The following is a 6,558-nucleotide window of genomic DNA, read 5'->3' as shown; positions in this document are numbered from 1 at the left end:
ATAATACATACCCAACACAGAAAGATCACCTCAAACAGAAAGATTACCTCAGTTTTCTTGAGCTCTAGTATTGTTTACCTCAGATCTCCATGGCGACCATTGAGCACTGTTAACCACTTTATCCAACAAAAACAGGTGTGCGGTGGCACCCCTAAATCATCATGTACTGGGAAAATATTTTGCATGTGTTGTTTCTACATATATTGGAACACTTTTAGCACCCAGCCATATCAAAATTCAAGAATTGTGTTTTTTGATGCACCCTAGTGTATATATATATATATATATATATATATATATATATATACATACACAAAAACACAAGTATAAGTGGTATACATTGTTTGAAAGCTGTTTGAGATTAATTTGAGATGCAGCTCAGCACTGTGTGTCAAGTTGCTCTCGTCATAAATAAGATATTAAAATGAATACCCCTTGAGAATTGATAAGGAATGGTCATAAAATCCCTCAAAAAAAATCCATGTTGTGATTTGATATTAAAATGTGTGATATTTTGGCGATTCCTTCAAGAATTACATTTTAGGCAAGCCACACATCCTCTAAAAGGTCACTCGTTTGTGGTTGTAAAGTTTCATGAGGCTGTGATTATCCTAGAGGACACAACAGGTCATTTTATACAGCAAGGTCATGTTTGAAGTGCTGCTATGAGGACAAAAATCATCACACTTGAATAAAATTGGGCTCAATAAATCCATAAGAGTCTCAGCTTCTCATTGATACCCAATTTATGCAATTGTATTTTACATTTGTATTGCATGGCATGGTCGGTACATGGTTTGGTTCCTTTTTATATCCTAGATGGATATGATATCATCATATCTTCACTGTAGCACTAAAACTGAGCCGGCTGCAGCCTTGAAAAGTAGAATAGCAGTCGGGTCCTTCTGGTAGGCCATCAGACTGTAAATGGACAAATTGTTCTGCAAAAAGCAGCAAAAGTGTTCTGTTGATTGCAATCTGCAAAATCACCGCTAGATGCCACTAAATCATAAATCACAGTTCCATCTCCATCAGTTCCACAAAGGAAGGTTTACTCATTTCAATTCACACAAAAAGAAATTTAAAGAAATCACTGATATAAGACTGGCATTCTGTATTAGCAGGCAGTATAGGTGTCAGTACAAGTATGTTTATTGTGCTGCATTTTCCATATAAAACCAATTAAAATAATAACGGCCGCCCATAAAAAAAATGTGCTGATATGCACCGCAGCAGAAAATGTCAAGACACGACACGTTACAAGGGCAGGAAACAAAGCACACGGGACAGGAAGGAGACGCAGCAGAGAGCCTCATTAAGAGAGCAGTCCATGAACCACACACACACACACACACGCACACACACACACACACACACACACACACACACACACACACACAGACAGGAAAGGAAATGTCTAACCCCTGCTGCTCCCTCCACTATAAGTCCTCATGATCTGAACTCTGATGAAGAAAAACTCAGTTCAGAGAGACAAATGTCCCCATCAATTCCCCTCCAATCTAATGGATGTTTCCGAGGGAGCCACGGCAACGCCTCCCTCTCTTATCATTCACAACACCTTCCTGCCTGGCAAATGTCAGCGTGTTATAGCCTTACCACACTCTGCAGTGCATGTGTGTGTGATGTATGTGGTGTGTGTGTGTGTGTGTGTGTGTGTGTGTGTGTGAGTGAGTGAGTGAGTGAGTAGGGGGCATTGAGACATCTGAGTGTGAGATGGATTGGAGCGCTGATGTGCAGGCAGCGGGGTGGCGAGGCTAGAGAGGACAGCTACCGTGAAACGTCTCCCTCTGCCCGTATTAGTCAAAGCAATTCAATCTATCATCCTCCTCTCCACTCTGCAGCCCCTCCACTCAGCTGTCATCCCGGCCTGAAGAGTGTGATGGATGGACTCCACTCGCTGTTTATTCCAACTCCATGAAAGAAGCAGTTCTGGCTGGAAACGCCTTCGACAAATAGTTGGTTTTGTACTTGTGTGGAGTACGAGGCAGGCAAGAGTTTAGAAACGCTTTTAAAAAGTCAATGCTGCTGATTTTCATACTGTCAAGTGGACAGCAATAAATCTGACTGTGTGCCTGTTTTCATTTACAAGTTACATCAAACAGAATGAACTGCAAATACAGGGATAAGGTATTACATTTGGTTCAGATTCAGAGGTGGATTTAGCATCTTGTTGTGTGAAGTTGTTGGGTCAACCCTTAAAACAACTAATAGTCTTGTTAAAGAAAAGTGTCATGTTATTAATTAGGTTGGTTACTATGATCACAAAAACTCACTGTTTCCAAATTGCATTCTATAAAATGTAATGATTTGTTATTAGAGTTAAGGCTGTAAAATCATAGGTTTAATCAAGATACGATATATTGATTCTTAAGACAACAGTCTGATATTTGCTGATATCGCAAAGTCTGAAACAATACAGTAAGAGACGCACTTTATGTCAAGATACCTAGAAAAGCCATTTACCTCTAAATGCTCCAGGTCTCTAGTTTGTTGTTGTAAAGTTTCATGAGGCTGTGATTAATCTCGAGGTCAAAGCAGCTCATTTTATACAGCAAGGTCATGTTTAAAAAAACAGTCAGGTCTAACTACATTGAAATGCTGCTACGAGGACTAAAATCATCACACTTTTTAAAAAATGGCTTTATTTAATCCACTAGAGTCTCAGCTTGCCAGTCATACCCAATTTATGCAATTGTAAGATTATTTAGAGACCCCAGTATGTAGGTTTAGACTTAAAGGTGGATTTAGCATCTTATTGTGTGAAATTGTTGGGTCGACCCTTAAAACAACTATAAACTCAAAGTCTTTTAAAGAAAAGTGTCATTGGTGTTATTAATTAGGTTGGTTACTATCACAAAAACTCACTGTTTCCAAATTGCATATGCTGCTATAAAATAAAAATGATTTGCTATTAGAGTTAAGGGTGTAAAATCAGAGGTTTAATAAAGATACAATTTCATAATATAATATGATAACTCACAAAACAGAATTTGATCATTTTATTACTCAGCTCTTCCAGACATTTAAATGAAAAGCAATATCTTCATTTTAATTAAAAGAATATATCTGAAGTGAAATTTCAAAATAAAGGCATATCTTCGGAGATGATGTATGTTGATAATGTATCAACATTTTCATCGTTGGAACTTTTCGGCTTGTTGATAATTTAATTGATATATCAATTTAGAACAATGTATCTGTATACCTCTTATTAGAGCCCGAGGAGTAAAGGACTTTTGACACTGATACCAATTTTAGAGAAACGAAAAATGTACTGATTACTGATATGGTGACTGATACTGTGAGTTACAGAGCTGGAATGAAATTACACCTTTACTATGTGGACAACCACTCACATTCATATTCACACCTACAGGTAATTTAGTAGACGTGTGAATCAGCGTATCGGCCCCAAGATATGATTTTATCCCCATACTTGATGCATGATATGATATTCTTGCGATTTTAAGCATTTTTCGATGTGGTGAGTATTGATACAATATACTGCGATTTAACTGTTTAACTGCATTTTGTGTTCACAAAAATAAATTCAATCAAGAATAGTTTTTTGTCCAATAAGAGAAAATTCTCAGTGTATTCATCTCACTTCAGTCATTTTATTTCTCCACAATGAGAGTCAAACCCACAGACTGACCAACAAAGTATTCAGTCAAACTGAACTGAACTGATATCAAACATGTATGGACCAAATAGCTCTTTTTTAAATTTAATGTTTGTTTGGTTTTGTTCTGATCTTTTTCGTTTTGTTCTGTTTAATTTCAACAAGTTAGAAGTAATTGTATTGTATTGCAGAGGGTGACAAGAAGTCCTCTTTTTGCCTGTAGCTACCCCTTTTCCTTGATAATCCACTTGTACTCAGTTGACATACTGACATTTTTTGTTAGACAGTGATAGGATGGGTGGTGGGTATTCTGTTTAATTAAGCCAACATCTGTGTAGTCTTGTCAGTAAAGTATGAATATGGTTGGTTAAATAACTTTATTTGAATTAAAAATTACAGGGCTAACTGTATACGAAAGTTAACCCTGCTGTGGAAAAGAAAAGGATGATAACATTTGCAGCATTTTATCAAACTTTCACAAACAACAAGCTTCACTGCTCTTCATAGCTTCAATACGGCTGTGTCCATGAAATAAAGTTGTGACACATGGTGCCTGTAGACTCCTCAGATCTTCTAGTTTCATATGATACCAGTGTCTCCAGTATAGTCCTAAAAGTGAACCAGCTACGACCTCCGGGGAAAAAACGGCAGAAATACTGATACTAAATATCGGTAGTTGGTGGCCATGAATCGATATATCATCATGCAAAATATCACAATACTATGCTGTATCAAACCCCCCGCCCCCAACTCTATAGTTTAGAGTCACAAATTAACCCTAACCTGCATTTCTTTGGACCCACACTGACACAGAGAGAACATGCAGGAATGTCTTTTATACTGCTTACTATTGTATACTAGATTTTATATTATTGATACTGTTTAAACTCCAGTATATTGTGTGTGAGGACTGCTAAAACACTACTAATGCTGTACTAAACAGATCTGCAGAGGGCTGTTGTAAGAGCATGTACGCTGCTGTGTAACCTAGCCTGTGTAAATAAAGGTCAGAGAGGCTACAATCAATATGTTTACATTAACACTGGAGGACTTGTACTTGAAAAAGGTCAATAATAGTTACAAACCTGCAGAAAATTATCACCTGACTGCAGCTCATTGATTTAACTTTACTGCTTTTATTCTCTCAGTGTCATTTTGTCTCAGCAGGCAGCAGAGTAAAAGCTGTAAATATCCACCATGCACAACCTGATCAGAGCCAAAGAGCAGGATGAATGACAAAGTCAAACCGTGACTACTGAACATATTGGAGCATTTAGCAGCTAAACAGACAGGTGTGTTTTCAGGAGCTGGTAGAGTCCAAGTTGGTGTAAAAAGAGTAAATATTGGATTTACATTCATCAGGTGACACAAACATGGCTGGAAATGTATGCTATAGTTGCCTATATTGGCATTTTTTTAATTTTTCCACTGTCTGATTCAGTTCCAGATGTTATTTTCAGTTTAGTTTGTTGTTTATTTAAGTAGTATTAAGGAGAGATGAACATACCAGGTTTTATCATTTCTGCTAGGAGTGTGTGCTCTGGTCAGGTAAGAGCTTTTTCCTGTTCTATCTCTTTCCCTCTTCTTTTTTCTCTTCTTCTTTGAGTTTTAATGATGGTTTGCAAACCAGTTTATATGCACATGAGCGCCACCTACTGGACTGGAGTGTGGACAAGTCAGATTATCAGGAATCAAAACAAAATAATTAAAGAAAATCTCTCTATTATGTCTGTTAGCCTCAATGTAATTAAAAGACTCTGAACTTTCCTTGGTGTCTTTCAAACAGATTCTCCAATCTAAAACTGTACCTAATCAATTAATCCAGACTTTAGTTCCCTTCATTATTCATCATAGTTGTTGCAGTCTATCACAGTTTCTGGTTCATTAATCTAATGTGTTTGATTTCAGCCTGTGTGTCTTGTATGTCTGTAATGATCATCTCTCATCTATTTCATGTCACTTATGCCTCTTCATATACAACACTGTGCATCTAATTACTGCCACCATGTGTCCGATATGATACTACAAGTAAAATAATATAACATGTCAAAAATAAACATAAAAGGGCTTCAACATCCCACAAATTATCCTGATAGTCATATGTGACTGTGACAAAGTGTAAAAAAAATACAATTTCAGAAAATGATTTCATAAAAATGATTATCTGCATCTATTTAGTAATTTGCAAATCAAAAGACATTCAGTCAATCATGTTAAAATTGGTCCAAATTTTGCTCTCAACCCTCCTGTTATGTTTGTTTCTCAGGAACAGCAATAATGTTCATGAGTCAATTTGACTCAGGGCATGTTTAATTATCCAACTGTGTCAGAAACTAAAAACTCCCAATAAACAGCGTTTATATTTCATGATTAACTCTATTACTAACCATCTCAATCAATATTTAGTGCAGTGGTGTTCTTTCCCTCCCACAGATCAGGTTCAATGAGGATAATTCACTCGTTTTCATTTAAAAAAAAAAAAAAAAAGCATATTAAAACTTTTTTATGTACATTGGAAAGACCTACATATAAAATACAATGGTTTTACATGGCATTGATTTTTTCAAAATGTTATTTTATATTTTACATTTTTTTCTTTTTCTGAAAAGTGCCCTCTAGAGTGGTGAAAACGAGAGGAAGTGCCTTATTGGCTGCCCTTTACACGTGCAAAAAATGATTTGGTGCCCTCTAGGGTGCCCCTTCATATGATAAATTATGATGATGTGCCCCCTACTGCAAGAAAATTCGAGGCTCCTGGACCCCCCTAGATGGTTTCGTTCGATACCTTCAATTGTCAGTACCATATCATTAATTACTTTAATCTGGATCTCCTTTTAACTTAATATTTCATCATAAATACTGCATCATAGCTTTTTGCGTGCTGGTGGGGCCCCATGTTGTGCAGAATGTGCCCT

This window comes from Centropristis striata, chromosome 3 (assembly GCF_030273125.1).
Source record: "Centropristis striata isolate RG_2023a ecotype Rhode Island chromosome 3, C.striata_1.0, whole genome shotgun sequence".
Lineage (NCBI taxonomy): Eukaryota > Metazoa > Chordata > Actinopteri > Perciformes > Serranidae > Centropristis > Centropristis striata.
Note: the sequence above shows the minus strand (reverse complement) of the source record.